This window comes from Molossus molossus, unplaced genomic scaffold, assembly GCF_014108415.1.
Source record: "Molossus molossus isolate mMolMol1 unplaced genomic scaffold, mMolMol1.p scaffold_m16_p_20, whole genome shotgun sequence".
Lineage (NCBI taxonomy): Eukaryota > Metazoa > Chordata > Mammalia > Chiroptera > Molossidae > Molossus > Molossus molossus.
This window is the reverse complement of record NW_023425356.1, coordinates 37,289,346-37,303,978: the sequence shown is the minus strand read 5'-3', so window position 1 is coordinate 37,303,978 and position 14,633 is coordinate 37,289,346.

Sequence of the window (14,633 nt, the reverse complement as noted above, 5' to 3'; positions counted from 1 at the left end):
ACCACTGAGCCACATTGGCTGGACCTTTTAATGGTTTTAAAAAGTACAACAGGGCCCTGGCCAGTTTGGCTCAGCGGTTAGAGCGTCGGCCTGCGGTCTGGAGAGACCCGGGTTCGGTTCCCGCTAAGGGCACGTACTTCGGTTGCAGTTTGTCCCAGGCCCTGGTTGGTCGTGCGGGTGGCAGCCACTCGATGTGTCCCTTCACGTCGATGTTTCTCTCTCTCTCTCCCTTCCTCTCTCTCCCTCCCACTCTATCTGTACAAAAAATGGAAAAATATCCTCGGGTGAGGATAAAAAAAAAAAAAAAAAAGTACAACAGAGACAGTGTTCTTTTCCCATCACTGTGAAATTCTCTAAAACACATTCAAGCATGATTCCCAAACTGTGCTCCAATAGAATACCAGACAAACATGCTTCATCTGCAGTAGTAGTATTTCCCAAATTTACAAAACTAAAATTTCCCCTGATTCTTGCTACCACTTTACCGTACCAGAATCTAAATCAAAATAGTATCTGATTTATCCTAAAAATGATAATTTTTAATATTGCACTCCTTTTCATTTAAATACATTCAAATTATTTAAAATTCAAAAGGAGTAAGAGGGTAACAGGAGAAGTCCCACTCCCACTTCCATCTCCCAACATCTAGTTCCCCTGCTTGAAGATAACAATTGGCAGCAGATTCTTGTATGTGCTTCCAGAGATACATATTTACTTCCTTAAGATTTAATAAATTCACATTTTAAGAAGCTCCCCAGGCCCTAGCCAGTTTGGCTCAGCGGTTAGAGCGTTGACCTGTGGTCCAGAGAGACCCGGGTTCGGTTCCCGCTAAGGGCACGTACATTGGTTGCAGTTTGTCCCCGGCCCTGGTTGGGTTGTGTAGGAGGCAGCCACTCGATGTGTCCCTTTCACATTGATATTTCTCTCTCTCTCTCCCTCCCACTCTATCTGAACAAAAAATGGAAAAATGTCCTCAGATGAGGATTTAAAAAAAAACAACCCAGAAGGTACATGATTTATACATATTTCATCACCTGAACAAGTTTGGAAACCACTCCTCTAGACTTCAAGAATCTTCCAGAGTTCCATTTTTTGTTTTGTTTTGTTTAAATCCTCACCCAAGGATATTTTCCCATTTATCTTCAGATAGAGTGGGAGGGAGAGAGAGCGAGAGAAACATTGATGTGACCGAGACCAAAACGCAATCAAGGTACATGCCCTTGACTGGAATCGAACCCGAGACTCTTTGGTCTGCGGGCTGATGCTCTAACCACTTAGCAAACTGGCTAGGTAGAGTAAGAGTTCCCAGAGTTCTTCCAGTTTATTCATTTTCATTCACTCATTCATTATTTCATTTATTAATTCACTCATGTAATAGATATGTATATATGCATGCTATACATCAACAAAATATGAAAGTTGAAAGAACTTTAAAGGCTGATCAGTACAGGTTTAGTCAAGTTGATACCTGACTCCAGTATGTCCTTCTCTCGGGCCTCAAAATGATTCAATTTGGAAAATCATTTATTTATTTACTTACTTTTTAACTATATTACAGGAGACTTTTGTTTCTACATGCAATGAGATCTTCTTACTAATAACTTGTTATGTGAGTCATAAAAGCTTATTGAAATTTAGTTTTCATAAACTAAACTCAGCACTGTTCTTGATTTTTTTCAAGGACTTTAATTCTATGCTGTCTTTCTGGCCACCGTGCAAGCACAAGTGCACATCAAGATGATTAAAATTCCTGAAATTCCCAGGAAGGGCCCTTTGTTAACAGGGTAGGATCAATACTCATGGTTTTCGATTGTTACCATTTTTGCTTTTTAATTATAAATTGCTTTTAGTTAAGCTTATTATTATGAAATCAATTTGTTGTGGGCTACTGTACAGGCTATTGTGTTGATCAGCCAGGAATCCTAGACTAGGCCAGTGGCAGTAGAGATGTTTAGGTTAGAGACTGATTTTAGAGGAGTACCTAGGACTTTCAGAAGGATTAAATGTGGGCTGTTGGCACAGCAAAGGTATTATTACTTTTCCCAAGACATGGTGGTATACTTATACTTTATGATTATCACTGAGTCATTTTTCTTTAGCTGTGAGGTCTTTTGCCCCATCTAACTGAGCTATAATTGTAAATGTCCGATAGCCCCTGGTGCACCCAATCCTTTACCTGTAGAGATGAGAAACTAAGATATAGTTTGAAGGGGCTCAGCTCATGCTATATCTTCTTGTCCTTGCAGAGTGGGACTAAAAAGCCTGATATTGGCAAATTCTCCACACTTTAATTCAACCTTGCGAGCATTTTCTCCAGTGCCTTCTATGCCAGGCAATATGCCAGACACTAGGAATGAAAAGATAAATAAAGCATGGACCTTACAATTTCGTGAGGAGGGGCAACATAAAGAAATGATCAAAGACTATAACGTAAGTGTTTCTCATGGTGTTGTGTGCAGAAAGATGATCAAATTCGGTTTGGATGAAAGAATCAGAGAAAATTTAACAGAAAAAGTAATGCTTAAAGTGAGTCTTGAAACAAAATTAAGTTTTCATATGGATTAAGAACAAAACAAAAATAAAAACACCACACTTCCCATTCAAGAAATTAGCTTACCCATATTTCTTTTTTTTTTTTTATAAGCGTTATTTCTCTTTCTTTTTGTTAATCCTTACCCAAGGATATTTTTTCATTGATATTTTTAGAGGGAGGGAGAGAGGGAGAGAAACATCAATGAAAGAGAGAGAGAGAGAGAGAGAGGTCAATTGGCTGCCTCCCACATGACCCCGACCAGGGCCGGGGATCAAACCTGCAACCCAGGTATGTGCCCTTGACCAGAATAGAATCGGAGACCCTTTGGTCCAAGGATCAGTGCTCTAACCGTTGAGCCAAACTGGCCAGGGCTTACCCATATTGTTTCATCACTGAAAAGATTTTCATATCTCAGTCAATGAATTTACTTATTTCACACAATAAGTTACCAAAAAAAAAAAAAATCCCATGGCAACAGAGGAATTATATTATGTTACACCTTATGTCAGAATTTGACCTGCAAGTGAATGGGCAAAGAAAAAGCAACATTAAATTAAACACATGGATGCCCTCTGGGTATATTCTGAGGAGCAGTGATTGCAAAAATACTATATGCTTCCTTAATGTGCCACTCATATGCAAATTTTATATAAATCTAAAAGTGGTCTTTTTCATTCTTCTGGAGGAAGCATCTAGTAGGTTTTGAGGTAGTCTCTGTATTAAAACACCTAGCTGCTGCATGCTGCCAAGTTGTTCTCTCTTATTGACTTGCTATTTTAGCTCAAACTTGCAGAAAATAATCAATTTGAAAATCCAATAAATCAACCTTATATTTTCAATGTCGGTTAGTGCCTATGGCTTAAAAAAGCAGTATCAGTATTATAGGATTTTCAGGAATTCCTGAACTGGAAATTTCTCCAATGTTTTCAAATCCTAGTCTTTGGCTTCTATTCTAAAGGATATGGCTTTTAAAAAATATGTGTGTGGGGGTGTGTATAAATATAACCACCATCATAAATTTAACACCTACTATGTACTACGCATTATTCATATAAAGGATCTGGCAGATCCCTGGCCAGGTAGCTCACTTTGTTAGAGCATTATCCAGATATGCCAAGGTTGCAGGTTCAATCCCCAGTCAGGGCACATAAAAGAATCAGCCAGTGAATACATATTTAAGTGGAACAACAGATAAATTCTCTCTCTCTCTCTCAAAAATCAATAAATAAAAATATTAAATTATATCTTTTAAAAGGAATCTGGCAGAAAGAGATCAAACAAGATCCTCTCTTACTGTTTCTCTCATCTGTGTGACACGCCTTTCTGTTCCCCTGGAAGTTTGGTTCCAGTGACTCTTGTCATGTTCAGGAGCAATTTTTTATATTGTAGCATCTCGGGGATCTAATATTCTTCTCTTTTAAAAATTAGTGGATACTCAAGCTTTATTCATTCTATACAAAGGCATTCACGCACGCGCGCGCACACACACACACACACACAAATGAAATAGAATGGATTGGACTGTCAACTACCATAAGCTTGCCTAGCACTTCACAAATATTGTGTATGTGGAACTATGAAGTCCTGTTACCCAGAAGGAAAATGTGATTATCATGAGATATAATGATGCTCAATATTTCTTATTCATTCATTCAGAAAATATTCATTAACCTCCTATAATGTGCTGGTCCATTCCAGGTGTTTGGAAAACAGCCATGAATGAAACCAAGTCTACCTGCATGGAGCTCACCATCAGTGGGTAAAGCTCACAAGTAAAGTTCAAGTGTGGAAATAAAGCAGGGAATATGTACCAGAGGAAACACTATTGCGCACACAGATGTCCACAGATGTTTATGTAACCAATAGGGTGACCAACTCATCCTGATTCTAACACTGATAGTCCCCTGTCCTAGGATGTCCTACATCCTGGACAAACCTGGACAGTTGGACACCCTATGAACAAAACAAGCAACAATATCTAAATGTTATGGTCTCAACCCTAAGGAAGCCATGAACTCTAGGGGAATCAATGAGGTATGTGTTCAGGAAAAGGTATCTTCTCATTCAGGACAATATTTGATGAGATCCAAGACAATAAATTCTGAGGATCCTACAGGTGATGTTTGTGCTGAGGTGGAGGACATGAGATTTCAGCTGGACCTGGAGGATCGGGCATAATAACATAAGTAAAGAAAACAAGTTGAGGTGGTGAACACACAATACAGAGTACAGATGATGTGTTGTAGAACTGTGTACCTGAAACCTGTATAATTTTGTTAACCAGTGTCACCCTAATAAATTCAATAAAAATGAAAACAAGAAATAAGGGAGAACACTATCCAACTGCTTACTGCATGTTTCCTAAACTCGAAGTGTCTCACTTGAATTTTGGAGACATGCAGTAAACAGTTGGATTGTGCAGTCTGGAAGGAAAGAGATCTGGGCTGAAAATAGAAATTTGAAAGTCATCAGTGTACAGATAGTAGATGGAATTCTAAGACTCCCTTGTTCTCCTGGGCAGAGTGTGTAGAATGAGAAGGAAATAAGGTAAGAAAAACCCTTGGGTACACCCAGGTTTGAGAAAGCTACAGAGAAAGAAGACGGTATGAGATTATGGTATGTCAACAAGTTGAACTTTATCCTGAGGTAGGTGGGGAGAATGAAGAATATTAGAATGCAAGATGTCATTTTGAAAGCTTTAAGAACACTGGCTGAAGGAAGTGGAAGCCAGAGAGATTGATCAGGGGTGAGAGCAGGTGTCCAGGTGATAAAGACATTACCGAATGGTGCTAAGCAGTGTGTCAGCATCACCTCTGGAGCTTTTTTTTGTTTTTGTTTTTAATCCTCACTTGAGGATATTTTTTTCCCATTGATTTTTAGAGAGAGGGGAAGGGAGGGAGGGTGTATGTGTGTTGGGGGGGAACAGAGAAGGAGAAACAGAGATGTGAGAAAGACACATCGATTGGTTGGCTCCTGCATGCGGCAGGCCGCTGATTGAACCCATCACCCAAGTACATGCCCTTGACCAGGAATCAAACTTGTGATCTTTTGGTCCACGAGCCAAAGCTCTAACCACTGAGCAACACCAGCCAGGGCCACCTCTGGAGCTTTGTAAAGCTATACCAAATTTTGAAAAATTCCCAAGTGACAATGTAACCCCCCCACTCCCACCCTATCCCCCATCCTTGATGATCATTGGCTAAAACTAAAAATGGCCTTGGAAATAGATGTGAGAAATATTGCAAAAGAAACACTAGAGAGATTTGATTAAAGGAAGGTGGCAAGTCAGAGGGAAGAATTACAAATAATGGTAAGGGTTTTCATTGGGTGACCAAATGAACTGCGGCCGTTGCCACAAAGTCTAGAACTGAGCCAATTTTTGGTGTGGCAGTGGGAAAGAGCGTCAGAGGAAGGAAGGAAAAGGGGAAGCGAAGATGAATCTGAGTTTAGACGTGTTGTGTTAATTTTTTTTTTTTTAAAGGTCATTGAGGCTGGAGATCTGGATTTTTATTTTTAAAAAGAGTTGATGACATGTTGTACATTAATATGGGGAGAGATGAAGACTAGACTGGGCTGACAGTCTGGAGTAGGCCAGAGCAAAGAAAGGAATTACAAGTAACACAGCATCGTTTCCTCTTTAAGGAAAGAAATTCAAGACGGAAACGAATGAGCCAAAGGTATGTACCCTGTTATATGCCTAAGTGGTCTCCAGTGCCAAGTGGTCAGTAAGACCACACAGGAGAGAGCCAGGGCCCAGGAAGGCCTCTTGCATGTGCTGTGGCACTGGGCCAAGGATCAGGAACAAAGCAGGCCTCACTATTCACAAATAGGGCTTAGTGACCTCTCTGGACACACTATATGTACACACACACATTCATTCATCTGTGTCCTTAATCCCAACCATCTTTCACACAAAACTATGATACACTCTTTTCATGATGAGAAAGTAGATATCTATCTACCAATTGAGAATCTCCTAGTTTTAGGCAAGGCCTATGTAAAGCTTCCAACTTTCCCAGCTTCTTGATCAGCTGAGGCCTTTTCTTACCCTCAGTAGCTAAGTCCCACTCCCTCACACTGAATTATAGTGATTGTATTTCCCAGACTAATTAGGGTCCAGGGTGTGAGACAGGACTGGAGAATGACCCTAACCTTGTGTAAGATGCAATTCCAGTCCTTGTACATGTTGGACTCCATATTTCAAAATGAATTACTTGAGTATTCTTTGTAAGAGAAAAAATACTACATTAGTTCAATGATTTACAAGGTGTTTCCTTTTATGTGCTAGGAGGTGCTAAGAAAATAAAGGCAAGGGGGGCATAGCATTTGCTTGTTTAGATTATGGTTTCATGAAGAAGAAAAGTCAAGCACACAGAGAATCACAGAATAAATAAGAGATGTACAAACAAGATGCAATTAGAATTAAAGAGGAAAAATACTATTCTGATGGGGAAATGAAGAACAGGTGACAGAAACAAGCTGGACATTCACAATTAACCTTGAGGAATGCATAGAATTTCAAAGGGTAGGTATGAAGAAGAAAAGTGGAGAACATTCTGGTAGGGAAACAGAATGAGCAAGGTTGCTTAAATGGAAATATGTATGGCATATTTGGAGAACAGAAAATAGTTTAGTTAGGCTGGGGTGTAGGAGATAAATGTGGAACACAGATTGGGGGCCTACTACAGGAAATTCTGAATGCTGGGGTGAGGAGTTTGTACTTAACGCTTTAGGCACTGAGAAGCTATTGAAGACTGTAGAGCAGGGCAGTGATTGATCAGACCTAGATGTGAGATGTTTGACCCCCCACACACAATCATTAAAGAAATAAAGGGGAGAGAGGCTATAAGCAGAGATAAATTTTGGACTGTTGTGTTTAACACATCTGTGGACTCTCCAAATGGATGCTCATTCAATGAGAGTCTGTGTTCAGGAGAAAGGTGTGGCTAAGGTCTTTGTAGCCTTGGTTTCTCCATCTATAAAATGGGGACAAGTATGCTTACTTTGAGGATTGTATTGGGAATAAACGATAATGCTTTGAAAAACACTTGTCATAGTGCCTGACTCATAATGGGCATGTGGGACACATATGATAATGGTAGTTGTGGTGGTGGCATTAGTAGTAGCTGTAGTCAGTTATTCCTTGTGACCTTTTTCTTTTCTCCCCAGAATTCTGCCATGAAGTCAGGAAACAAAACCAAATGGCAGCACAGCTGGTGTTGAGCACTGACTCATGGACTAAGAGGTCGCCAATTTGATTCCCGGTCAGGGCACATGCCCAGGTTGTGGGCTCGATCCCCAGTGGGGGCATGCAGGAGGCAGCCGATCCATGTGTCTCCCTCATTGATGTTTCTATCTCTCTCTCCCTCTCCCTTCATCTCTCTCTCTAAATATAAAACACACACACACACACACATACAAAAACAAACAAACAAATGAAAAACAAATGGCAAACCCTTGCTTCAACCAGAATTGCTCTTCTCCCAAGATGTCCAAGACTGTATTTCAGGTCAAGCAGTTGTACTGGCTCTTTTGTCCCTTAAGATGATCACTCTACTGGGAGAATTCTTAGCCCCTGGTAAGTAGAGTTCTACTGAGCGTCTCTTTGTTTTGTCTGCTGTGTCTAGACACAGCAGCTCAGAAAAGCTGTAACTGTGAAGAAATGGATGAATTAATTAATTATTTAATTAATGGAGCTTAAAAACACATAAAATGCTATTTATTGCTTAGGGATATATAGAGAGAGTATATATGTAGTTATATATACATACACACACCTTACTTTCTAGAAGGATGGTAGAAAGGGGAACACAATTGAGAGGGATACACTGAGGGCTCTAACTATATCTGTATTGCTTTATGTATATGTACTCTAGTTGGATGTTAGATTGGTGGGCGATTGTAATATTATTCTCTACACAGTTTGTATGTACTACATAATATATTTAATGCACCTGTGTTTTTAAATTTTGGAGTGGAAAATGTAGGGTCTCTGTGTTATACAAATGGTGAGAATGAGCTGATACTTAGGCTCTTACAAAAGGGGAAACCCAGATATGGAGAGAATCCTTCTCATCCAGCCAGCAGACATACTGCCAACCCACATTCAGTAGAGTAGGGATCCCCAAAAAGGAGCTGGATAATGGAGGAGAAAGAGCCTCAAGGAGCACCCTCGAGGAGGCCCATGCACAGGAAAAGCTACAATGAAGTAACACTAGCAGAGAAAAGCTCAAAGAACAGATGGGTTGCTAAAACAAAAACTAGAGAAATGCAGTCCTTTAGATTCCTGGGGAGAAAGGAAGTAATAGCCTGTCAGTGACAGCAGGGAAGAATGTTAGAGAAGACAGTTTGATTCATCCAGAAAAGTATTTTTATTGACTTTAGTAAGAACAATTTTAGCAGTGCAAGAAGCAATTGCGAAGAAACTTCTCCCAGACATGAAAATTAACTGAAACTGGACTTGCCCTTTTACCAGTAAATAAGAAAATTGGGCAAAATGTATGAAATATTTGTTTTCATTGTACAACACAAGTGCAGAATTGTGATCACTGGGAAACAGAAACAAATGAAGTGCTCCCTCCAATATTTCTGGCTTTCAGCTTGGAGCCACTTTCCAGACCACAAGGAAAGAGGACACAAGTAGATGTGACAAACTTGCTGGAATGAAGACCAAAACATCAGAGTTTGGGGAGGCTGAGGTGACTGTAATCTTTGAGACATAGTACCAGAGTAGAGGTAGGTATGCATAGAAAGAGCTCCAGAAATCTTGAGTTCTTTGAGTCTTAGGTTGAATACAAAGCTGCATAGGATGCAACTCCATGAGTCTCAGAAAAAAGAATTCCTAGGTTGCTATAAGTTATACAGGTTCCTGAGCTGGGCTGGGAAACATTCAAGTTCTACCAGGTAGAATGGAGAGAACTTGTTGAAACCTTGTGGCATTCAGAAGGATGTGGCTATACAGTAGGTCTAAACTTGCCCTAAAATTAGATCTAAATGCCCAACAAACATTTTAAAAACAATTTTTAGCAGCATCTGAAATAATAACTTTGGTAGCTACCAGATGACTTAGATTCTTGTACAAAAAAGAAAACTATTTGTAGTTGGAGAGATGATAAAATAATTATTCCAGTTATATAATTTTGTTTAAAAAGTGAAGTATAAAAACTAAAAAAGATATTTTACAAAAAACAAAAGCTCTTCAATTAATCCAATAAATAATTGCCCGTTGAATACAAAATCTTTCTGACTGTATCAAAGTTCAATTGATACAACTTTTGGAAAATTGCAAGGGGAAATAATTCCCAATTAATACTTTAGCTTTAGAGGAAATAATTCAGCTTTAGAGGAAATAATTCCCAATTAATACTTTGGGTGTGTTTTGTCTCAAAAGACTTTCAAATGTCTGAAAGAAAGTCTTATTTCACAGCCTAAAAACTGAAGTCAATCATACAGACATTGTTGAGGTTTTACATCTGTCAAAGAAAAACTGCAGCTAGATATGAAAACATAGTTTTGATCCCAATGAAGGGTTCTCCAACTAGGTTAAGTCAAAAGTCTGGATTTATTGAAATTTTAAAGCAAGAAACTGATCCTCCTTCTATTTCTTCATTCCTCTTATAAGATACATATTGGAGACATTTGTGTTTAGTTTTCTGAAGTGTCATGGATATAACTGTTAAAATTATTTCATATATGTGCAGATGCCATGGACCATCAGCCTGTGGCACTGTAGAAAGAAATACAAGAAAACCAGTGTGCTAAAGCTTGTTCTTTTCCAATGCTTGTTGATTGAGCAGTGGAGGACCTTTACAAAGGCTTCTGGTGCTGTTAATTCTAATTCAAAATTTTCTCGAAATGAAGGGAATACCTGCCAAATATTCAACAAAGACAAAAAGACAGCAGTGTGATTTATGTTTTCTCACTGATATCACACTGCATAAGAATGAGCTAAATCTCAAGTTCCAAGGAAGGAAAAATATATTTGTGATCTAGCTAGAAGATCTAAGAATTTCTGTTGAAATGGAAAGTCTTCATAATAATAATCAGCAATGACAATTTAACACATTTTTAACATGAGTTAATATACCGATGCTGTTCATTGTAAGCAACAGCATTATGTAAATTAGTTGCAAAACTAAAAGAAAAATATGAATATCATTTATCAATATTGATGAAATTGTAATTACTTTTAAATGTATGTAACATTTAAGTATTAAGTATTAATATTTGAATTAAGTATTAAGTATTAATTAAGTATTAATATTGAGTTTAACACAAGAGTTAATGAATACTTAACTTAAACAGATAATTTGGAAACTAATAGACTTTGCTTCAAAGTCAGATCATTTCTTTTAAAATAAAGGAAACATGTTTGACAATATGGATGCAAATATTTTTATTTTTATTTATTATTTTATTTTATTTTTTTGGTACGTGCCCCTAGCAGGAACCGAATCTGGGACTCTCTGGTCCACAGGCCGACACTCCAACCTCTGAGCCTAACTGGCCAGGGCTGGATGCAAATATTTTTTAAATAATTTTTTGAAACTTGACTCAGTTATTGGAAAACTTTTAAGTATGTTTGGAATAACTTGGACATGTGAATCTACTTTTTCAACCCAAATAGTATGATATCTAAATACAGATCAAATATTTCTGATGCAACTTAGCATTTGAATCGAAAACTACTCTAAGTTTAAAAATACACACTAGATTTAAAAGATTTTCCATATACATGTGAAATATATAATTAATAATCTTTATATTGATTACATGTTGAGTTGATAATATTTTGGAGCTATTTGGTTAAATAAACATATTAAAATTAATTTTACCTTTCTTTTTTTCTTTTTAATGTGGCTACTAAACACTTAAACTTACATACGTGGCCTACATTTCTTTCTTTTCAGTTTTATTGAGCTGTAATTGATAAACAACACTGTATCATTATGTTCTAATAAGCAGCTCTGCTCTAGGGTAGAGGCTTCAGAGGCTGAGCTCTGAAATCAGATAGCCTGAATTCAGGTCTAGTCTCTGACTCTTAGTAGTTGTGTACATGGGGCAAGTTGTTTACCACCTCCATTATTTAGTTTTTCCCATCTAAAAGTGGGGATAACAATAGTTCTTACTCTTAGGGTTATGATGATAATACTTACATAGTGCCTAGTACATAGTAGTTACCATGTGTAATAGCATTGCTATTGGTGTCATTATTATTAACTAAGTGACCTTGAGAAATTCCTTAACCAGTATTTACTCATTTGTAAAATTGTGATAACAGCATCTACCTTACAAGATTGCTTCTTGAATTAAATGAGATAAGATATGCAAAATTGCCCACCACATGCTTGATGAATCTCCTAGATCTCAGCTAGTATTCATAAGTCTCTGTTATCTGGCTCAGCTCACCATCTTACATTCACTAGTGTGTGTGAAAGAAGTGGCAAATGATAAGGGGCCCTTTAGTTGTTAAATGTTATTTTTGTTCTTCTCTACTGTGAAACTCCTCCACAGGTATTTGTTTCCTAAACTCACCTTACTTAGAGTCTCCCCAGCTCTACTCTCTTGCCATCTAGACTGAAGGCCCACTTTTCCATGAGGTCCTCAATGTGGACTCCAGCCCCACTATGATCTCTCTCTCCTCTAAATTTCTGAGCATCGTTCGTGTTTTGAGCATTTAATCATACACTATCTTCTATTGTTTAAAGTAATCATGTTTATGAATCCCTGGTCAGCTTAGGATGAATGTTTTATAATTTGTGAACTCCCCACAGTACATAATTGCTCAAAAAATGTTTAGTCAACAAGTGGAATCATTTGGAAAAATTAGGGGGGATACTTGAGATATCCAAGTATCCTCTATAAAGAACAAAGAATGCCAAGGAAGAGCTGAGGCTTTAAGCAGAAGTTTGAGATAAGTGTGAAAGGGTAGAACAGAGCTGAAGTGTGGAGTGAGAAGGGCAGAGGTGGTAGCTAAGGACAGAGCAAAGGTCAGGGAGAAAAGTGGACACCCACCTTGTAGGATAGTCCTAAAACTCAAGGCAAAGCTCTTTCTCCCCATAATCCTTCTGAAAGCTATTTCCTGCCTCATCCAATTTTAGAAAGCGGCCCAAGGTTGTATCCCAATCAATTCTCTTGTCAAGCTCAGACAGTTGATTCTCAGAGCTTCCTTCTTCTTGCCCCAGAGCCTTCCCCACAGCCAGGTATTTAAGGTGTTTGGAAATCCTTCACTCTGCATTAGTCTTGGCTGACCACCTGAGAGTGAATGAGGACAGGTGCCCTCCTCGCCTGCCTTCTGCACTTGTAAATCTCCTTATCAGGAGAAGACACTTGCCTACCTGGTTCATTGGAGAATCCAAATACAGTGCCTGCTCCATAGCAGGCACTCCATAACCACTGAATGGATTAATGTCACTTGGTTGATTTCTGTTTGGGCCACAGTGGAGGAAAAACACAGCTAACATGGAAAGAAAGAAGCTGTTGTTCAACCATGACTCATGGCCTTAACTCTCAACACAAGGTTCAAGTTTGTTTTGCATTTTTGTGCCTCCAAAGTGATGGTGAATTGGCAAGGAGAAAGGGAGGCAGCATGGTGGGAGTCAGTAAAGGCATGATTCAGGCCTTAGAACTAACTTCAGTGTGAGTTTGGGTACTAACCCATTTGGATTTGCAAAATACAGAGGTGCCTTTCTGCCTCAAATTTGTATTCTAAAGTTAGACTGTTGTCATTAGGCATGATGCACCAATGACAATTATGACTGGAAGGGGATTGACCCTCACTCCTCAGGGGAAAAGGTCACTAATCACTGGATTTGGGGAAGTAAGACATCTCGTCTGGTTACCTTGGCCACCAGACTCAAGGACAGAGAACTAACAGAGGCCAGCATACATGGAGAGGGACAGAGCTGTCTTGATTCCCTGCTCATGCTCTTTTTTAATTCACCCAGGTACAGCCAGTCTCTTTGTCTCTCTTTCTTTCTACGTTTATTCCCAGCCCCCAAGCCAAAATCTGATTACATAATTAAGCACTCAGTAAGTATGTGTTCTCTGATTCTGATTTTTAATGCAGTTGGCCGGTGCTGCTTCCTGTTTTGAAAGAGACAACCCCATTTAAAAGGCTAGTCTGTGCCCCCAATACCCACTGCATCTTAGAAATCAAATGGGCATTTTAACTACTTTAGAGGGAAAATAAACAGATATAAATAGCTTCAAGTTCTCACAACAGAGAGGGTAGCTGTAGAAAAGAGCAACAGTGGTAGCAGATTATGATTGTGAGACCAAATCTAGTATTGGCCTGCCTATTTATCTATCTGTCTGTCTGTCTGTCTACCTACCTACCTACCTGTCTAGCCACCCACCCTACCTACTCTCAGATTGTTCTGGGCTAATATAAAAAAAGTCACAAATATGCTGATTCTCTTTTCCTGGGATGACAGGAAAGAGATCTTTATAAGACTTTGGAAGGCATCTTCTTAACAAGTCACTTTTCAGTCTCCTGGATACTTTTTAGGCCACCCTGGAATGAATTCTAGAAATTCATGTTAAGGCTTTTGAGCTCTAAACTAGGCCTGCTCGAGTTTCTTAGTGGAGGTAGAATCAGGTTGCCCTTCCCAACATTCTGGTGTGTGCACTGAATTGTACAAGGGGAAAGAGAAATGTTGGGGGAGTCAGGGTGTTGGGAGAACTGGTGGGCATTCGGGTGAGGTGTTGTAGTCATTTTCCATACAGCTATTCTATCTTCTCACCCTAGATCCATCACTACTGACCATTGATGGGTTGGACTCTAACACTATTATTTCCCTACTTAAAATATTTCATCCCAAGAATGCTTGCCACTGAACCCTTGGTTTGACATTCAAATTGGGTCCTGCCTAGTATCTTCAAATTCATTTCTCAAAACTCTCTGTCATACCTCAATATTTGTAATTCCCCATGTGAATTCTTCTTTCAAAGTCTTTGTCCATGCCGAATTCTATTAGGATATCTTTTTCCACCTTCTCCGCCTTCCATTTCTATTTGTTCTCTAAGACAACTCAGTTGCCCCATCCCTGATATCCCCTTTGAACTTGATCTTTCTCTTCTGTTATCTCTGGGCACCCAG